General features: G+C 42.9%; 2 protein-coding genes across 7 annotated transcripts in view; one reads left to right on the top strand and one right to left on the bottom strand.

The window, feature by feature from the left end:
- The window catches only part of LOC135104181 (uncharacterized), a 33,783-nt gene extending 22,803 nt beyond the window's left edge, over positions 1-10,980 (bottom strand). Inside the window, exon 1 of one of the 2 annotated variants that reach the window (XM_064011293.1) lies at positions 10,736-10,980. The gene's annotated coding sequence lies outside the window, so the exon portion shown is untranslated. The remainder of the gene's footprint in view (positions 1-10,735) is intronic. The other variant, XM_064011285.1, reaches the window with a different exon arrangement.
- Positions 1-20,752, top strand: part of LOC135104149 (uncharacterized) — a 156,874-nt gene that overhangs the window by 26,574 nt on the left and 109,548 nt on the right. The window lies entirely within an intron of this gene.

The raw sequence follows: 20,752 nt of genomic DNA, 5'->3' as shown, positions 1-20,752 counted from the left end.
AGTGCTTCGTTGATACTCGTCTGTCTGGGTGTTAAAGTATTCATGTAAATATGTAAAGATGAAGGCACACTTGGAATAAACTGCAGTAATCAACATGGAGTGAGCTGGAATTATGTGTTGTGCCTTGTTATTCTCCTCAGTTGAGCTGGAATATGTGTCGTGCCTTGTTATTCTTCTCAGTGGTCACGTCTTGTCTCACACGCTGCGAATACTTTTGGCGGCGAGGGCAGTGAGGGCGGTGAGGTTCAGGGAATGTTGTTGTCTCACTCGGCTGCGCGCTATGCTGATTCTCGAGATTCCTTGCCTTATTGTCAACATGCCTGCGACGAACAGAGTCACGTGGGGCACCAAGGACGTAGTGTGCGCGATATCCCTGAACCTTCTCGCGTCATTGGTCTACCAGTCGTAACAGGAAGAAGAGCGGCTGCTCTCTCTGCTTGCCTGTGGTCGCGGTGGCAGGCGCAGGAGTGGGAGGCTCAGACACTGTGGCAAGATGTCTTCTGGCATTGCTCAGGACTATGATGTATTGACAAGATTCTACTTTTAAATAAATGCACACTCTTCTCGCGGGAGGTGTGTTTCATCCTCGTAAAATGGTGGTAGTAGTGATAGTAAAGATAATGATGGTGGTGGAGACGGTGGGAGATGATAGTGGTTACATTGATGATAACTGAAAGATGGTCGAAATGATGGTGGTGGTGGTAGCGGTGGAGAAGGGTAGGAATGATGGCAGTGGGGATGGCGTTAACTGTGGGTATAAAACACAATACGAGTTTACGTGTTTCACAGTTCGCAGTAAAACTACCATATTCCATGTAGTACAGCGTATTAGAGAATGGAGAATGTCACCTCTGAGGGAGAGAGAGAGAGAGAGAGAGAGAGAGAGAGAGAGAGAGAGAGAGAGAGAGAGAGAGAGAGAGAGAGAATTAAGAATGTCATTTTACGCAACCTAGATGTAAATTTGAAGAGCAGTTGATAGTACGAGTAGTAGTAGTAGTAGTAGTAGTAGTAGTAGTAGTAGTAGTAGTAGTAGTAGAAGAAAAAAGCAGTTAGGTACAAAATATTACTAAACAGAGTTGAAGTACTGATGGTTCACCTTGAAATACGTTCTCTTGAGTCAGTCACTTTTATTTATTTATTTATTTTTATTTATTTATTTTTTTTTTTTTTTTTATCCCCTACGCACATATATAAAACACTCGCGAGAAGAAGCACGAGGGCGGGGAAGATAATTGTTGCAGCCAGTGAGATGTGAAGCTTCTTTGTGTGGCCATTCAGGCGGCCCGGGCAGAGGATCAAAACTCGGGGGTCTTTCAAGCTCGGCAGCACACAGCTCTTGCGTCATGCCTTTTTTTTTTTTTTTTTTTTTTTTCTTTAATTATAATCATTCTTAGGTGTTTTATTTGATGTAGTTATGTGAAGCAAAACATCATAATCACCATCACCACCACATTGATATTATTAACGTTATTATTATTATTATTATTATTATTATTATTATTATTATTATTATTATTATTATTATTATTATTATTATTAGTGTGTATAATACGCCTGTGTGGTGTTTTGTCTGGGACACCTCGTAGGGATTGCGGCCTGGTATATAGACATAGATAGATTATTAATTTTTATCATTATTATTACTATTATTATTATTATTATCATCATTATCATCACCATCATTATCATTTGCACGATACGAATTAGTAAACAGACAGATGAGATTTTTTTAGGACATACTGTAGGTAAAGAAAAGAGAGATATCCGTAGTTTAACACAAGAATTCCTGGTAGCAGCGCAAAATGCAAGCAGAGAGAGAAGTGTTTGGATGGACTAGTAAGGCCAGAGACATGGGAATAAGGCTGGACATGTGTTGCAAGTGAGAGAAGATAGGAAGATTCCGACGGCATTCCGTGATCGGTAACGTCTATAGGGGGCACGGCGCTTTGATAGATGGATTAGATAAAATAGATAGAGTGATTGATATAAATAAATGGGTAGGTAGGTAGATAGGATAATTAGTAATAGTGTTCATAATAAGTTAAATTAAGGACAATGTTCTACAGTCACCGACGATTTGCTTATGCTTTATTGTGTCTATCTGACCTTGCTGAAGCCATAACACACGCACACACACACACACACGCACACACGCACACACACACACACACACACACACACACACACACACACACACACACACACACATTGTGTATAATATTTTCTTGGTGTCTGTATGTCAGGTATCTTAGAAATTTCTCTCTCTCTCTCTCCTCTCTCTCTCCTCATCTCCTCTCTCTCTCTCTCCTCTCTCTCTCTCTCTCTCTCTCTCTCTCTCTCTCTCTCTCTCTCTCTCTCTCTCTCTCTCTCTCTCTCTCTCTCTCTCTCTCTCTCTCTCTCTCTCTAAATTAACCTCTCTATGTAAACATTCATTCATTTTTCCTTCTTTATTTTTACACAAATTGCGTCCTTCAGTAATTTGCTCTTATTAGTCGTGGAACGAGAATGGCCTTCCACGTGGCCTTGTTTATTAGATCATTGTTTATTAAATGAATGAGAATGAATTGTTGCCTTCTCTATGAAGCGGAACATTTTCTCGTATCAGCCAATTAACTTATGGACGTTTGGCATCTAAATGTCTTGTTGATAACCCGCTATGGTGAGGGATGTGGTGAGCAAGGTGGCCGTGACGAGAAAGTGTGTATCACTGTTATTATAAAGGCCCTCTCGTCTTCTTAATTAACTCCTCTATTGCTACATACTTTCTTTTCTTATATTCATATGCAGTTTTTTAGACACTTGTTGCTTTACTATAGCTACTTGAATAGCTCTATAACTCAGAAAAGACACACAATCACCCTCCTATTATGTCCCATATCTGAGCGTGTCCTTACAAAGAAATCCTTACAATGGCTCTGAATATTAAAAAGGGATGACCAAAGCAATAGAAATGATGAAAGCAAAATGTCTTGGTGAAAAATATATTTCCTTCTCCTGACTACCCTTTAGGAATTCCGCGTTTGTTTGATTGTTTTTCTAAGATTTTTATTTAATTTTTTTTTTTCATGTAAGAAATATTCTGTCCAAGGGTTACAAAAGGGCAGAAAAGTGACAGTCCCTAAAGAGGAGCCAAAAGGGTAATCTAAAATTAGAGAAGTGTCTTGAAATCTCCCACTTGAAAGAGTTTAAGTCACATTCATGTTCGTATATTAGAGTGAAGCCATTGAACAAAAAAAAAAAAAAAAAACGCGGCATTGTGGAGTGCATGAGAGATCTGTGACACCTTCCCCAGGTACAAATAGGAGAGAGTTCAGCTTTTTTGAAAACCCCTCGCCAGAATAACCACCTGGGACAAGCAAGGGGCGGGTATCTCGTGAAAACTGTTCCTTTCTCGCTAAGGTTCACTTGGGCGGGCCTCGCATGATGTGATTACCAGCCTGGGACGGTCAATATATCGGCCATGCTATCCCTGTCCTCGCCGCCGCCACCCGCCACCACCGCCGCCACCTCCGCACCCAGGACCTCGGCCGGACCGTGCTTACCTAATAGCGAGCAGCGGAGTGGACAAGGGAGGCTGTGGCGGGGACAAATTAACCCCTAAGAAAAGCCGCTGCGTGAGGCTCATTACCGCGAGAGGAGCGGGCGAGGGTCGATGGTGTGTGTAGAGGGGAAGGGGGGTGTTGCCAGGACATCAGCCGTGCCATAAATAGCTCCATAAAGAGTCATGGATTCTCTCCTCGCAAGGCTGGTGTCGCTCGAAGAATAAAAACGGAAGCTTTGCGTGTCTACTTGTTAGTGACGGTGTGTGTGTGTGTGTGTGTGTGTGTGTGTGTGTGTGTGTGTGTGTGTGTGTGTGTGTCTGTGTGTGAGTGTGTGTGTTCACTATGTATCATCAAATCTAGCGTTTTTTCTCTTGTTCCTGACAATTTCCCCCTACTTTTCTCTTCTCTTGCTTTGTCTACTGTGTGAGGGCAGCAGGATGAGGGGCGTTGCCATCCAAAGCCGTCTCGTACCGCCAGGGCAGGGCCGGGGAGGTGAGTGGGACCGGGAGGCACTACTGGTGTAAACCTCACCACCTGCGAGGCCCTGTCGGTGACGCTAGACAAAAATTGGTGGCGTAATCAAAGGGGAAACTCAGGAGCAATTACGAGGTGCTATGGAAGTGATTAATTATTGTTCCGGGATAAGATTAAATGGCTACATCGCCTCTCTCTCTCTCTCTCTCTCCTCTCTCTCTCTCTCTCTCTCTCTCTCTCTCTCTCTCTCTCTCTCTCTCTCTCTCTCTCTCTCTCTCTCTCTCTCTCTGTTTGTCACCTAAGAGGTTTTCTCGCCAGTGTGTTATGGCTCGGAAACAGAAATTTCAGAAATTTCCCATTCCCTCACAATGGAGAAGTCGCGCGGGAAACGTGGGCGTGAATCGTCTTTTGCTCGCTACTCTCTTTGTTTGTCCCTCATGTGGGACAAATAAACTCCCTCTTACTGGCTGATCGAATTAAACATTACGCTCGATACAAATAAAGAAGAAGTGCCCTCTTGGGTCCATTCGTCTATGTATGTGTTGACGCGGGAGGGGAGTGTCAGGGTGTGAACGGGAGGTGTGTGGGTGTTTGGGTGTGTTCCGGGGCTTCTGAAGTGCTCACTCCAAGGAAGGTTAACGCAAGGGTCATCAGTTAGAGGGAAACGTGTAGTATTTGGTTACAGGCAGCAAAAAATCCAATGACACGGACACGTATCTTTCACGGGGCGAGGTTCGGCGAGAATAAACAGTGGTGTCCATCGCGGAGCTCGTGACACTTCGCTGGTAATTATCAGTTGTGAAAATTGCAGGTGTGAATCATTAATTATGTTCCCGCCCATGCACGGCTCGTCCCGCAAGCGGAGGATGAAAAATGGCCTCCAGGGGAGTCACTGACTTATAATTATGTTTTGATAGTATGGTTTTGCATATTCCAGTGCTTTTGTTTTCCATTGGGATTGCAATAACCTGCGGAAGCTGAAACGCACTCTCGTAAAGATATGGACGGGGGCACTGCTGAGTAATCTCTCTCTCTCTCTCTCTCTCTCTCTCTCTCTTCTCTCTCTCTCTCTCCTCTCTCTCTCTCTCTCTCTCTCTCTCTCTCTCTCTATACTCCTCCCTCCTTTTAACAGAAACTTGTTAATCGTACTTTTCTTTGATATATATATATATATATATATATATATATATATATATATATATATATATATATATATATATATATATATATATATATATATATATATATATATATATATATATATATATATATTTGTGTGTATGCGTGTGTGTACGAGTATAATGATACAGGGATTCATAATATACGACGATCCGACTTTTCATTTCATCAAAACTCTTTGGTAAATGTGTCTTAATTTATATGTGATTTTTGCGCAGGTGTCATTAGTGTACATAATGGATGCTCTATATTTTGTCACCGTCAAAGAGTAGTGGCGCTCCAGTCGAGTTTCACCGAAGCTTTATGTAATGTTTGGTGTTGATGAGGGAGCCGCGTGGGAGGACATTTTTGGGGCGAGAGCCATGCGCTGGCCGGTCGTCACTTGGTGGTGTTGATGTGCTGGGAACATAATGTGTATGGCTGTGGCGAGGCGGGGGGAGGCCTGTCACCATCTGGGCTGTGAGGTCACCGCGGGAAAGTGTCATTTCCTTGAGGCGTGGACAAAGACTCACTTCATGGGTGACGCTGTAGCACAAATTACTTCCTCATTATAAAGCTCTCTACTAGGTGTTGTTTATTTTAAACAATTTTGAACAAAAATATATTTACATGAAAAAGAAACTATTGACATCCACCTATTACGATACGCCCATCTGTCCTATAATGCTTTTAACACGCCCACATATCCTTGCAACACCCTGCAACACTCCACAACACCCTCAATACCTTGTAACACTCACAACATGTCACAACATCACCATCACGCCCACGGCCGCAGCATCCCCATAACACCCTTGACACCGCCCACAACACACCTACACCACAGCCAGATTACCCTGTAACACACTTATCACGCCCACAACAAACCCATCACACACCATAGCACATTCACAAGACGATCACAACACACTCGTCACGCCGACAGCACACTCCCACCACCGACGCATCACGCCCATCACGCGCCACACAGCAGGTCCGCCATAGCCCCACGGACGCTCACACGCCCATAACAGCGGGAATGTTACGCCATCACACTCTTCACTGCCATTTTTATAACAAGCGCCAATTACGTTACTGCCTTTTTTTTCTGTCTCATTTTTCATTCAGTTTTACGATGGAGATGAAAGATTGTAGGGTTTAAATGTGTGTTTGTGTACGGATGTATGTACGTATGTTCATGTGTGTACGTATTGTATGTGTGTTTGTCTCTGTGTGAACGGCTGTATACTGTCATTTAGTCACGGACGAATGTGTATGCTTACGTTTAGGTAATAAATATATGTTTATCTTCGCATCTTACGTTTCTTTGTTTCGGAGATAAGGCATTCACAGGCGTAGCGGAGAATAATACAATGCTATAATGATCTCTGTATAAAGATAAGAAATAGATGCAAGAACAGAGGACGAAAGTGAAGGAAAAGGTGACGAGAAAAGACAAAAATATAGTATCAGTAGTAGTAGTAGCAGCAGCAGTAGCAGTAGTAGTAGTAGTTACTCCTCAGCCTAAGCACATAAACTGGAGTACTTTGGGTGGAGGAAAAGAGGAAAAGAGACGAGCAGAGAGAAAGGGAGGAAAGGATAAGAAGGATAACTGAAAGAAGCAACGAAACAGAAATGAGAGAAAATGCTCGCATGAAAAGCAAGAAAATGAACGCTAAAATATTCAAAGCACTACGTATATGAACGAAAGACGAAGAATGACGAGAGAGAGAGGGAGACAGACAGACAGAGAGAGAGAGAGAGAGAGAGAGAGAGAGAGAGAGAGAGAGAGAGAGAGAGAGTGTGTGAGTGAGAGAGAGGGGGAGGGAGGGGAATCGAGTTAAACCATGCACCCACATTCGTGTCTCCCTTTCCACCTCCCACAGGCGTGGGAGACGGAAGAGAGCGGCACACCTCCCACGAGACCTGACGCTAAAGTTTTATTATTCCCCTTGGTGTACGTATATTTCCTTGCCTTATTTACGTTAATGCTGGTTGGCAAAGCAAAAAGTTGAAAACACTTACACAAGGTTACATCTTTTTTTTTTCTTTCTTTCCTTTTCGAATTACAAACAGAAAAATAGGGAAAAATATTTAGTTTAATTAAGTTTCGGCAAGATTTGCCTTTCCGCTTTTTCGTATTTACTGCTGCTGCTGCTGCTGCTGCTGCTGCTGCTGCTGCTGCTGCTACTACTACTGCTACTACTACTACTACTACTACTACTACTACTACTACTACTACTACTACTGCTACTACTACTACTACTGTTGCTGCTGCTACTACCACTACTACTACTACTACTACTACTACTACTTCATTTCGTGGTATTACTAGGATGATGTTGATGGGTATAATTACAAAGGAGGAAAGGGTACCTACGCAAGTCCCGTTCTAGAGCAAAGAGAACAAATATAAGTAGTTATATAATCTGAAAATTATAAGGCAGGGGAGGTGTTGTTCCAAGCCTGTCAGTGCTTATCAGAGTATCATGCAAGTGACACCGCCTATAATTTACTTTTTGGAAGCAGCATATTAAACAGGCTTTTTTCTCTCTTTCTCTTTTTCTCATTTTCGTGCCCTTGGCTAGACGCCTTGACACGAAAAAAAATAATAATACTAAACGAATAAATAAATAAATAAATAAATAGGCAGATAAGTTAATAAAATGTGAAGAGTATTATACCCTTAAATATGTACTGAGAGAGAGAGAGAGAGAGAGAGAGAGAGAGAGAGAGAGAGAGAGAGAGAGAGAGAGAGAGAGAGAACGTATCCAGTACCATGGCGTGCCTGAGAGAGTAAGTAATTTAAAAAAAAAATGGAAAGAAACAAAATCTAAGAAATGAAAAAAATCAGAAAAGCTAAACATTCTTTTTTTTTATTTATTTATTAATTTTTTTAGCATACATATATTTCACTCGTTTTCAGGAATATTTTTTGCTATGTTCTGATTATACTTGCTCTTCACTTCCCTTATTTTTTTTATCTCGAGTCTTGAATAATTCCATTGAACTAACACTACAAAACGAGAGAGGAACGCCTCACAAGCAAACTATTAAGTCTTCATCGAGCTATTGAGGGACAGTTTTATCATTCCGTGTATTAAAAGACAACAAAGAGGGGGACTGAATAAGAAGCAGGTCGACAGAAACCCTTTAAGGTGCCAGCCAACCCTTGCCTCTGAATGAATCACAGAAAAGAATCGTGAGGAACTGTGTCAAGTGTGAGCGAAGTGTGTCGTGTCCGCGGAACAAACCAGCCACGTGTAAACTGAAGCGTGAGTTTTTATATATATATTTTTTTAGTTTATTATTTTATTTTTGTGCAAAGATGAACACCCGGTCTGATGGGAGATTGACAGTGTATGGACAGATTAATTACATGTGAGTAAATAAAAATGTTATGGCAATTATTTAAATAAATGGTCTGCTTTCACATTACACATAACCTTCTCTTCCCGCGCCGCACCTCACGCAATATAAGTATGAATAGCGGAGGTGTCGCAAAAAGATAATCCCTCGCTTTGGTAGGTATTGCAGCAGTGTCTGGCGCGGAGTGCAAGACGCAAGACGTGAACAATGGGATTAGCAGGTGTCGCAGCCACGTAATATGCATGTGTTTACAAGAAGGAGACTTAAATTAAACTAGGGTCTTCAAAACCTTTAAAAAGTTGTAATGAATAATCATTCTATTTTTGTAAGTTGATTTTTAGTGTGATTTATAAATGGTATAAAAGAAAATACTTTACCGTAATTTTTTTACGACGAAATATTTACAAAGTTTTTAGTCTTCATATAGGTTCTAAGTGGCCGAAGTGAAGGATTCTTCTTGCCCCTGGAACACAGGAGTCCATACTACTGTAGTACTCGTAAGTAAAAGTAGTCGGTAATTTATCAGTTTTGTGCACCAGTCTCAAGCGTGACAAGTGCCCTCCTCCAAGATCTCCAGCCAATGTAACCTCGCCTGAAGGTGAGGCACATCAGTGACGCAAGGCCGCAGTGACCCTCCCCATTTGTTTATTATTGGTGTCATTTATTTATCAAACAAGTCCAGGCAAAATAATTCAACGAGAGAGAGAGAGAGACAGAGAGAGAGAGGAGAGAGAGAGAGAGAGAGAGAGAGAGAGAGAGAGAGAGAGAGAGAGAGAGAGAGAGAGAACCGCTTAGAATTTATCGTTTGCCCGACGCACAACCATGTAATTATAAGGATAACAGATGCAGTAACTGCCGGCAACACTCGGGGCACCTTGATAACGTTAGATGATGGTTAGAAAAGATAATTCACGTAGTAAATTATGTGTAAACTGTTATATGTATATAATCTCCGCGGATACGTCTTGCCTTCCTTAGAAATACGAAGAAGGGCCAATTACAGTGATTAGGAGATAAAGCAGTGAGTGTCTGAAGGCGTTCTTGCGTTGTGCTCATAAATAACACGCGCGTCCTTGATGCATGAATAATAAAAGAAAATACAGACAGTGGATTTTCTTTCGTCCTTTATACTGAATTACCCAAATTGGCATTTTGATTGGATTCGTCTTTTTTTTTTTCTTCATCGCAGGCAAAAGATAATGAGGATAGAATTGTCAAATATCCATGTATAAAGAAAATTAGTGTGTGAGAGCCTTGCCAGGTGGGGCAGGGCGGGATGCCAGTGCACATTGTAGCCCAGAGCCTAAGCCTCGCAACCGTCCTGCTCTTGATCCAAGTTTGGTGATGAGTCTGTTTATTTGACAAGATATGAAATCAGTTGTGAAAATAAATAAATAAACTACAAAGCTAATTTTTTGCATGGCAGTTACTTTTAGATCCTCTGTTAATGAATTCACCGTTTTTTTTTTTTTTCTCTGTCACTTGTGTTTGACCATGTTCTGTTTCTGAGGTGCAGCACTCTTAATGAGCAATGAGAGATGAAATCTAGTCATTTTAGGTGATTAGTTAACTTTCGCCACCCGCTGTCACCAAGATAAGTTATGCTAACGGCGGAGCCCCGGAGCGCGGTGGACTTTTTGGAGAGCCTCGGTTCCTCAGATCTGTACATCAGAGTCTTTCCTCCGAACAGCAAAGTTTCCATGTGTGTGTGCAAAGAGTGCATTATCTGTTAAGGCCGAATATCAAACTTAACAAGGAGTGTCACGGAGCAGCTGTGTGATGAATAATATTCGAGCGTGGTCAGCAGCACCAGTGAACTGTCTGTGTAACTGACTCACTGAGACTTGTTAAAGACAGAGCGTGTTGTCTTAGTATTAAGGAGGGGAGGAAGTAATGACTGTGTTGTCTCAGTATTAAGGAGAGCAAGGAAGTAAAGATTGAGTGTGTTGTCTCAGTATTAAGGAGAGCGAAGGAAAGCTGAAGATGGTGGGGCGCTACTCTGCCCGACGTGTGTCACCAGCATAAGCAGCGACCGAGGAAAGAAGCCACACCACAACTTCTTAAGATTTCAGTTACTGCATTTAGAAGTCTTAACCATACCACATGTGTCGCCGGGAACAGAGCCACCAGTTAGCCATCACCATCCATGGCGGATAAGAGGTGGACGTAAGGAAGAAGAATGTGATACTTACCCGCGGCGGCAAACACTTGTTGCTCGTGGAAGAGTTGTTGTCACTGGCTTCCGCGCTGGACTGCCGAGCCGAACCTTGCCTGATCCGCCTTGGCCCACGCGTCCATATAACAACTGTTGCTAGTCACACCTGCGCTCTTGTGGCAGCGTCGATGTTCCGTGTCGCTGCTCCGCCAAAGGCTCCCACTACCGCCTCCGCCGCTGTGCTGCTCAGGAGCGCCTTTTTGCGAGGTCTGTAAATGAATGAAAGTCTCTTTCTCGAGCGCCTTATATACCCTGCTGCGTCTCTCCATTGATTGGCTAGTAGCGCTGCAACGTCACAGCGCGAAACGCCGAGCCATTGGTGCGTTGTCGCCGCGACTCGTCACCTCTGATGCTGTCGGGCCAGGAGCACCGTGCTCCACGAGAAGCAAGTACCGAGGCCTCACCATAATTTGCCTCACCCTCTCATTACTCTTGTATGACCTGCAGTCGCCGCCCCAGCACTACTCTCGTAAATTTTGTCGCCTGATGGAGTTGTTAGCGCCAAAGGGTGAAGAGTAAGTTGTGTAAAAGAAGTATACGAGGCCTGATAGTGACGAAGGTGGTGGTGGTGGTGGTGGTGGTGGTGGTGGTAATGGTGGTGGTGTTAGTTGCAGTGGTGGCAGCATGAAGTGGTGGTGATGGCGGGCTGGTGGTATATAGGAGTGGCAGCATAATCAATACCTGGTATGGTCGCGTCTCTCCCCAGGCCGGCCACAGCGACCTGCCGTCCACACCTGAGCTCGGATAACCCGGCACGCCAGCCTCCCATCACCTCCCTCACCTGCCTCCCACGCTTCACCCTTTTCTCTGTCAACACGGACTCCAATGACTGCCCGCCGTGCCAACCCTGACTGGTATTGCCCCGTGTCAGTGCTTGCCACTAATTTTTTGCTTCGCGCGTCCATTCGTCATCAACTTGATTTACGTGCAGCTTTACGACCACTTCTTTCAACCACTATTACTCCTCATGTACACGTAACTAGCCACGACTACTACTACTACTACTACTACTAATGCTTTCAACACTACTATCTCATGTACGTGTAACTAGCCACTACTACTACTACTACTACTACTACTACTACTACTTTCAACCACTACTCTCTCTTGTGTACATGTAACTAGCCACTACCACTACCACTACTACTACTATTACTACTACTACTACAACTACAACAACTACTACTACTACTACTTTCAACCACTACTGTCTTATGTGCACGTAGCTAACTGCTCATACTGCTGCTACTACTACTACTACTACTACTACTACTACTACTACTACTACTACTACTACTACTACTACTACTAATAATAATAATAATAATAATAATAATAATAATGATAATAATAATACCACTACTACCACTACTACTACTATCACCACCACTTTTTCAATCACTATTATTCCGAATGTATACATATCAAGCCAATTCTACTACTTCTTCTACTACTACTACTACTACTACTACTACTACTACTACTACTACTACTACTCCTACTACTACTACTACTACCACTACTACTACTACTACTACTACTACTGTTACTACTACTACTACTACTACTACTACTACTACTATCTCTCTCTCTCTCTCTCTCTCTCTCTCTCTCTCTCTCTCTCTCTCTCTCTCTCTCTCTCTCTCTCTCTCTCTCTCTCTCTCTCTCTCTCTCTCTCTCTCTCTCTCTCTCTCTCTCTCTCTCTCTCATCTGGGAAGTTGGATCTCTCTCTCTCTCTCTCTCTCTCTCTCTCTCTCTCTCTCTCTCTCTCTCTCTCTCTCTCTCTCTCTCTCTCTCTCTCTCTCTCTCTCTCTCTCTCTCTCTCTCTCTCTCTCTCTCTCTCTCTCTCTCTCTCTCTCTCTGCAGCACCTTCACTCCATGCCTTTACCCTAATTCCACACAGAAAACCCTACCAATCCACCTCCATCAGTCACCACCACCACACGCGCTCCTGTAATCACCCACCCACAACCACCTGGGATAATTGCTGGTATTCCTCTGCTGCTGGAGATTTCCTTACCTTCGTTACAAGCAAAAGTCAAAATTGCTCTTACAGGTAGAGCCTCATTCTTATTTCTCCTTTCTCATTTAGTATCTGAATCCTTATTGTGTGTTTTTTTTTTTTTTATGTGAAACCAAAAGGTGCTATAAGTAGGATCATTGTGTAACTTTTGCCTATAATATCATGTACTGCATTTGAAGAGCTAAGTTGATATGTTTTTTTTTTTTTTTTTTTTTTTTATTTCAAAAGGTTACAAAGGAATACAAGCATCCAGAGCCTCACAGGTCCTTGCTAGGTTGTTTGACTTCACTACCCTACACTAATTTTTTACATAATAGAAAGTATAGCATAATGGAAGACTTTTTTTTCTGTCCTTTTTTTTTTTTTTGGTGGGGGTGGAGCAGCAACTAAACGGCTTTTCTCCATATTTTTTGACACCATAGCCGACTCTCTTCACGCGTAAATAAATAGCTGACCAGCTGAACAGCCGACAATAGTGGCTCCAGAACTGTTACTCATATCAGCAAAACCACGTTACTTGTGTCTTGTACCAGACGTGACGGGATGTAACTGCCGTGTCCCTCGGAGTTGACGTGATGGATGTAACAAGGATGGTTTATACGAGATCGGGTTTATAATCAGGATAGCATGAGAAGCAATGAGTTCAAGCTCGATAAGTTTGTTTTAAAAAGGAATGGCAGCAACTGGCTCTCAAATGAAGTAGTAGATGACTGTAACAAAATCAACAGTTTGGTTGTTAAAGTAGAGTCAGTATGGATGATGGGTGGACAGATATATAGACTCAGTAATCATGTTGTTAGTGCTAAGACATTAGGGAACTTTAAGAGAAGATTAGACGGGTTTATGGATGGGGATGATAGGTGGAAAGAGGTAGGTATATTTCATACAGGGACTGCCACGTGCAAGCCTGGTGGCTTCTTGCAGCTTCCCTTACTTTTTATGTTCTTCTTATGTTCTTATATGTACTATTAGGAAAACTCTAACCTGATACAAGAAATGCATGAATAAAAAAGATGAAAACCGGTGAACTATTTTAACTGCATGGAAAAGTGTTCATGCTCGGCTAAAAAAGAAAGTAAAAATTGAAATACACTGTTTTGCGTTTTCATCACTCATGCTTAATATAATTAGAGTTTTCTCAATAGCACTTATCTTTTATACACGGATTGCTGGTATGCAATGGCCCACTGGCATCTTGCACCTTATCTTCCGCATGCTGCTCTTACTTTCTCATATTCCTGCGAGCGTGACTAGTAAGGGGCGGCTCGTGTGGCCTCTCCCTGACCTATGATCCACGTTGAATTGCTGACCTGCCACCAAACACCGCGCATGGTAACAGAGTCTATATCAAGCACCGCACCTCAGCATTACACCGCCTTACCTCCTCACGCTGCTACTCATGCAGAAAAGGGAAAAAATCAAAAGGTTATGTTTAACGAATCCCTTCATTAAAATGGAGTAGGAGTAGGAGTAGTAGTAGTTGTAGTAGTAGTAGTAGTAGTACTAGTAGTAGTAAAGTCAGAGGAGGAGGAGGAGGAGGAGTACATGCAAAGAGCAAGAACTTATAGAACACGAAAAAGAAGAGGAAAAGAATTTAACAAACTTGAATGAATACATAACGAAAATTGAAATCAGTCGAGGAGAGGGACGAGAACTAGTGAACTGAACTTCTTATAATTAACCTCATAATGCTCATTACGAGAATTGCAACACACTTTCTGTGGTGGAAGTGAATCAAATCAAACTAACACGTATCCAAGGTGGTGATGGTGGTAGTAGTAGTAGTAGTAGTAGTAGTAGTAGTAATAGTAGTAGTAGTAGTAGTGCCCGTCGTGCTCTCTCAAACCCTATAAAAACATGCCGGTACTTTGGTCTCCCTACACCTTTTCAAGATGCGCACTAAGGTGTTGGAACCCAATACGTGGAGGAGGAGAGGGGTGTGAGCGTGGCGGGACGTGCACGTGGCGAGGTGGAGGCGCTGGTCCTGCTGCCTGGGAGTTGGAGTAGCGGCGCCAACAACGTCAAAGTAATGGAATTGGTAGTGGTGAAGTTGACTTTCCATATATGGAAGTAATACAGTTAGAGGTATAATGGGAATACCGGCGGACGGGCGGTTTTCCTACAAATATCCAAAATTCGTCCAGTGTGATAGGCACTCATATTTCCTTCCTATGTTTTAAAGGTTTATCAATTTTATTACTCTAGTGCCACCACAGCGATCAGTTTTAGAGGACACATGACAACCTGTGAAGCAGTTGTCACAGTGACCTTGAAATGGCACGTAGGTGTATGTTGCACACGGCAGTTTCAGTCAGGCGAGTGTGTGGTGTGAGCTGCACTGATGTCACTGAAAAGGCGTTTCTCGTATGTGAGGCTGACGAACAGAATGCGGATAACAAGGACGAAAGCGGCGGCGATGGCCAGTCACGAGGCCACAGAGATTGCCGCTCGATAATACTCTTACAATTTATAAACGCTGGTGATTGTTGCAGCCATGAAGAATGGCCCGTGGGAGTGAACTGCGTGGAAATCACTCACACACACACACACACACACACACACACACACACAGAGAGAGAGAGAGAGAGAGAGAGAGAGAGAGAGAGAGAGAGAGAGAGAGAGAGAGAGAGAGAGAGAGAGAGAGAGAGAGAGAGAGAGAGAGAGAGAGAGAGAGAGAGAGAGAGAGAGAGAGAGAGTCGGGGCGGTGGCAGCAGGGAGCAAGGTAGCAGGGACCTCCAGGCGCTAAGGCATGAAGACTGCAGATTCTCATTGGGAACAAATTAACATATCTGCATAGAAGCACAATAATAAGTCATTGTAATAAGTGGAATGGCGTCAAGGGTTGGTTAGGTGTGAGCCCGATGGGAGGCGGGACGAATGAGGACTGGGTGATTGCAGAAGTATTAAAGTATAGGCTATCTGAAGACATCACAGTTTATAATTATTATCAGCTGATAGGAGAAAAGATGGATTCCGGAAGGGAACTCTGTGTATTAATGAAATAGCATTATATAAGACAGAAAAGAAGAGATAAAAAAAGACTGCGTGGTGGAAGGTGGAAAACAGAGGACATCAGGATGACTGACCTCCTCCTACTGCTGGTGCTGCTACTTCTGCCGGTCACTGCCTCGTGTGGGGGGTGCGGAGGAGGCAGGATATGGACAATGACTCAAGGATGGCAGTCTGTTACATGTTCTCTTCTTCCTCCTACTCTTCTTTCTCGTACATTTTCTGTTTTTTTTTTTTTTTTTGTACTTCCACTCCTTTAGCCCAGGAACTTTTCTGTTCACAAATATTACTTTACCTTCTTATTTACTCCGCACCTCGACGGGACTCTCTTGTTTGTTGTTGTTGTTTTGTTGTTGTTGTTGTTGTTGTTGTTGTTGTTGTTGTTGTTGTTGTCGTCGTCTTCGTCGTCCCCGTCATCGTCGAAGTTTTGTTGGGTGTCTCCGTGGGCGCTAAGTTTGCGTGTCTCAGCGGAGTGCATCGCGTCACCGGCCTGCAAGTCTCATCCTGCCCCTGATGCTTCCATTTCCTTTATTCCACATCGTTTCCAGAACTTTGTTGTTGTTGTTCTTCCCATTGTGAGATTTCTCTTTCTTTTCTTCTTTCCTACTTTCCTAGTATATCACTCATGCAGTCTGTTTATTTATTTGTATAATTATTTACCTGTCTGTTTACCTGCCTACCCACTTTTCTATATACTTATCTATCTATTTATCTATCTATCCATCTATATATCTATCTGTTTTCTGTTTATTTTGCTTTTATATGGTATTCTAGGTTTTCTGTGATACATTACAGATTGTAATACATTTACTTCACTTTCTCCTGTGTGAAATTCTTTTCCTCCATTCTCTTCTTTAGTACTGTAGATATGCTAGCGTCCATCGCTTCCTCCACCTCTCCTTTCCTACCTTCTCCCATCCTTCCTGCCCTGCTGCACTCACGCCCTCGCTTCAGCCGCCCCTCTCTCCTCTCTTTCTCACGGCACACTTCGCCTCGTCTCCCTCTTCCTGCCCCCGTGCGTACATCGCCCTCCTGCCTGTCTGTCCTCGCCTTATTTCATCACTCCTTGAGACAGCGACCCTTGACACCGCCTGGCAGGAGAAGGTCAGGCAATTATACCACTTCAGCATCGATCTCTTCTTTGTGGTGGCGTTGTTGTTGTTGTTGTTGCTGTTTCTGATACTGCTCCTGTTGTTGTCACTGGCGATAGTACTGGTGGTGGTGGTGGTGATAATGGTAGGTGGCAGTGATGAGGGTAATGGTCGCGATGTTTTGCAATTATCAAGTTTTTTTTTTTTTCTAACTAAACGATACATGATTTGCATATGGTTTTGGTGGTGGTGTTTGTGGTGGTGGTGGTGATGTTGGTAGGTGGTGGTAGTGGTGAGGATGATAGCACTGATGTATTCCAATTATCTACTGGTTGTGGTATTGGTGGTGGTGGTGGTGATGGTGAGGATAATAGCATTGATGTATTGCAATAATCTGCTGGTTGTGGTGATGATGAAAATAGAGATCCTTGTAGTTGGTGGTGAAGATGATGCTAGTAAGGTTTTGCAATAATTATCACCTACTGTTCTATTTATTTATTTTTTTTTTTAATTACACAATATATACAGGGTTTGCACATGGCTAGGGCAGAATTGTAGTATCTCTCAAACTAAGCTTGTCCATTTCACTGAGCAACTGTTTGAAAGCAAATTTTCTCTTACATAACACTTATAAAAACGAATACAGAGTGAATATACTATACAGAATACCTCCATAATATTAAAAAACAAGCATTCCCAACCTTGTTTCATCATCATCACCATCACATCCATCACCATCATCACTCTCTTCACCTTCACACACCATCACCATCATCACCTTTTATTTCCTTCCTTCCTACTCCTATCGTCGCCTTCCTCTCCTCCTCCTCCTCCTCCTCCTCCTCCTCCTCCTCCTCCTCCTCCTCCTCCTCCTCTTCTTCTTCCTCCTCTCCCTCCTCCCCTTCCTCTCTTATCCTCCACCCACTTCCTGTTGCCTTCACAAAATTGCGTTAGGTTGTAATACGGGTATGTGACGGAGCGTAGGAGGACGAGAGTGGCATGTGACGTGGTGTTGGAGAGGGAGGGAGTGATGTGTACCGTTGTGTGGTAGAGAGGAGTATATTTTACAGATATGTGATTAAGTGAGTGAATGAGTGAATGAATGAATAGAGTGTTTTAGTTTTGCGAGTTAGTGTGTGTTGTTGAATGTTCTGATATGTATGAGTAAGGTGAGCAAGTTAAATGTTCCGTGATGTGAGTGAGTGAGTAAATGAGTGAGTGAGTGAGTATTGTAAAATGAGAGGATGTAATGAGATGGAACGCCATGTGAGAGAAGTGGAATGTAACGTAGTGCTTAGAGAGGTGGATGGAGAGAGTGAGGAAAGAGCGAGGAGTGCCGAGGTCTTCGGTGGAGGGGCGTGGAAAGGGGGGAGCGATGCTGACACAGGCTGACATCACCAAGAGGGGACCTTGTCTATATAGTTGCTAATCTTGCCAAACTGTTTCCTTACTGTAGACTCGCTGCCTTTATCACCTCCTCACCGTTAACCCTTTAATTAAGCTTTTTACTGCTAGGATCATCCTATGTTAACCTTCCTACTACTGTAAAAATGGTTTGCGTAGAAACGTGAGAAAAAAATAAAACGTTGTTAATGTAATATTCATTACGCTACAGAAATGTTTACAAGAGGTTAGCACAAAAAGAGCGTGTAAAAGAGTTGCAGCTATTGAAGGCAAAATTTGTTTAGCAGTGAAGGAGTCAAACCCTCGCTTCACTCGACAAACGCCTCCAAACTTCACTATACCTCACTCCTTTTTTTCTGTAGAGTCTCTCCCCTTGTCTCCTCCTCACCCTTATTTCTTCAAACCTTCGTTTCACTCGCGCACACATGACAAACACCTCCAAACTTGCGTTATAGCTCACTCTTTTCTCTAAATGCGTGCTCTCTACCATTCCAAGGCTATTTTTTTCCTGTTTTTATCTCATTACTGTAGATCGAGAAAGGGGTCAGGCGGGACAATAGATACAAATAAGGGAAAAGTCCACTGTTAGTCAATTCTCTCTTTTAAAAATTATTTCATCTGAGTTCTTTTCCTCCTCGTATTGTGTTGTGACCATTTGTCTTCCATCTGATCGCCCAACTTTTTTTTTTTTTTTTTGCACTGTAATTAATGCGTCCCTAATGTTGTGTTGCCAGCGTGTATCTGCTATACGTGGACGGTGAACCTCCTCTCCTCCTGACGCTAAGTGAATCTCAATCACTTCCCCTTCTTTCTTTCTTTTTTATCTTCTTTTTCTTCTTTGTCAGGCCATGTCTTTTATTTTCTCGGATCTTGATCTTGAATTGTTTTAACTCTCTCTCTCTCTCTCTCTCTCTCTCTCTCTCTCTCTCTCTCTCTCTCTCTCTCTCTCTCTCTCTCTCTCTCTCTCTCTCTCTCTCTCTCTCTCTCTCAATAACACATAATCTCTGATCAGTCTTATTTTCAACTAATGACAGTGTAATCTTTCCTACCGTGCTCTGCTTGCTTCCTCCTCTGCCCAATCCCTCTTATTATAACCCCACTGCTTTGTCCCGACCGTGAATATTGTTCTCACACACAACCAGCTTACTTATCCATTCTATTCATCTTAAAAGTTAGAAGGGTTATTTATCTGGACTTCTTTGTCTATACCGGAGATTCCCAAACTGGTGTACAGGTGTAGTTTAGGAAAGAATTTTCAAGGATACTTTGTACAGTGATGCGCAATGCTAGGTCATGGAGTGATGCAATATTAAAACAAATACTCTTTTTGCTGGACTCGTATTCATCAGGACTGTTTTCAAAGACCACATAAATGTTAAACAGTGTTCTCATGAGTGTCTTTGTCGACTGATGATGTAGATGCCTTATTAAACTATCCCTTCAATCTTGAAAGAACCCTTGAACGCCCTTATAACATCCAGTAGTGCCTGTTAAAGTTAATCGAGAGAAGACGCTGAAAAGTTCCTGAATTCGGCCCCAGTCTTTACTCTCCTCTGGTGTGCTGGGCGTCGCAAGGCTTGACAATATAACTACATACACGAAATATTTTACCAATCATACATAGTGAACCGTGATTCTCAAACACACCAAGACGGCACAAAAAGAAACACACGAGAATCCAAGGGAAGTGATATTAACATCATATTTCTGGTGACGCGAGAAAAAAAAAAAAAATAATAATAATTAAAATAACTACCCGTTTGATATTCAATTAGGAAATTTCCGTACTCGCCACTTAACAGTTGGGGAATCTGGCGCCCGAAATCACTGAAACCACAATATCGATTCAAAACTTGCCGATATCGGGCGATGTTCTCATTTCAGTCATCCGCCGCCAGAGGGCAGTGCAATCGCCTCAGTAATTCGAAGGCTGGCCGGTAGAAGACAGTGATCTCTTTCTAATAATACTTCCCACACACTGACAATGGGAACATAATATCTTCTGATGCGCAGTTAGAACACAAGACATAAGAAAATAAAGGAATCTGGAAGAAGCCGCCAGATCTACACGTGACAGTCCCTCTATAAAACATACCTACCCATCATCATCATCCATAAATCTGTCTAATCTTTTAAAGCTCCCTAATGACTCACTTCTTCAACCATAAATTCCCTGGGATCTTACAGCTAGCAGAAAAGTAGTCACCATGCAGTGTAAGGTCACCCTGCCACGGTAGTACTGGTGGGCAAGTAAATATGGTAACAGAGGAGTACGCCACAGGTCATTTAGAGTCAGGAGGGATACACGCAACACATTCACCAGGTGTTCGGGAGCCGCTGGTCTGTACCCTCACTCATATTCGCTGACAGGTTGTTATTTCCTACACAACACACAGCCTTTGTGTCTGTACGGGCTGCTGCCGGTGCATCTGTAGTAGCGGGCACGTGTAGGAGTGTACTCTCTCTA

Source organism: Scylla paramamosain, chromosome 1, assembly GCF_035594125.1.
Source record: "Scylla paramamosain isolate STU-SP2022 chromosome 1, ASM3559412v1, whole genome shotgun sequence".
Taxonomy (NCBI): Eukaryota; Metazoa; Arthropoda; class Malacostraca; order Decapoda; family Portunidae; genus Scylla; species Scylla paramamosain.
This window is presented reverse-complemented; position numbering and strand designations above follow the sequence as displayed.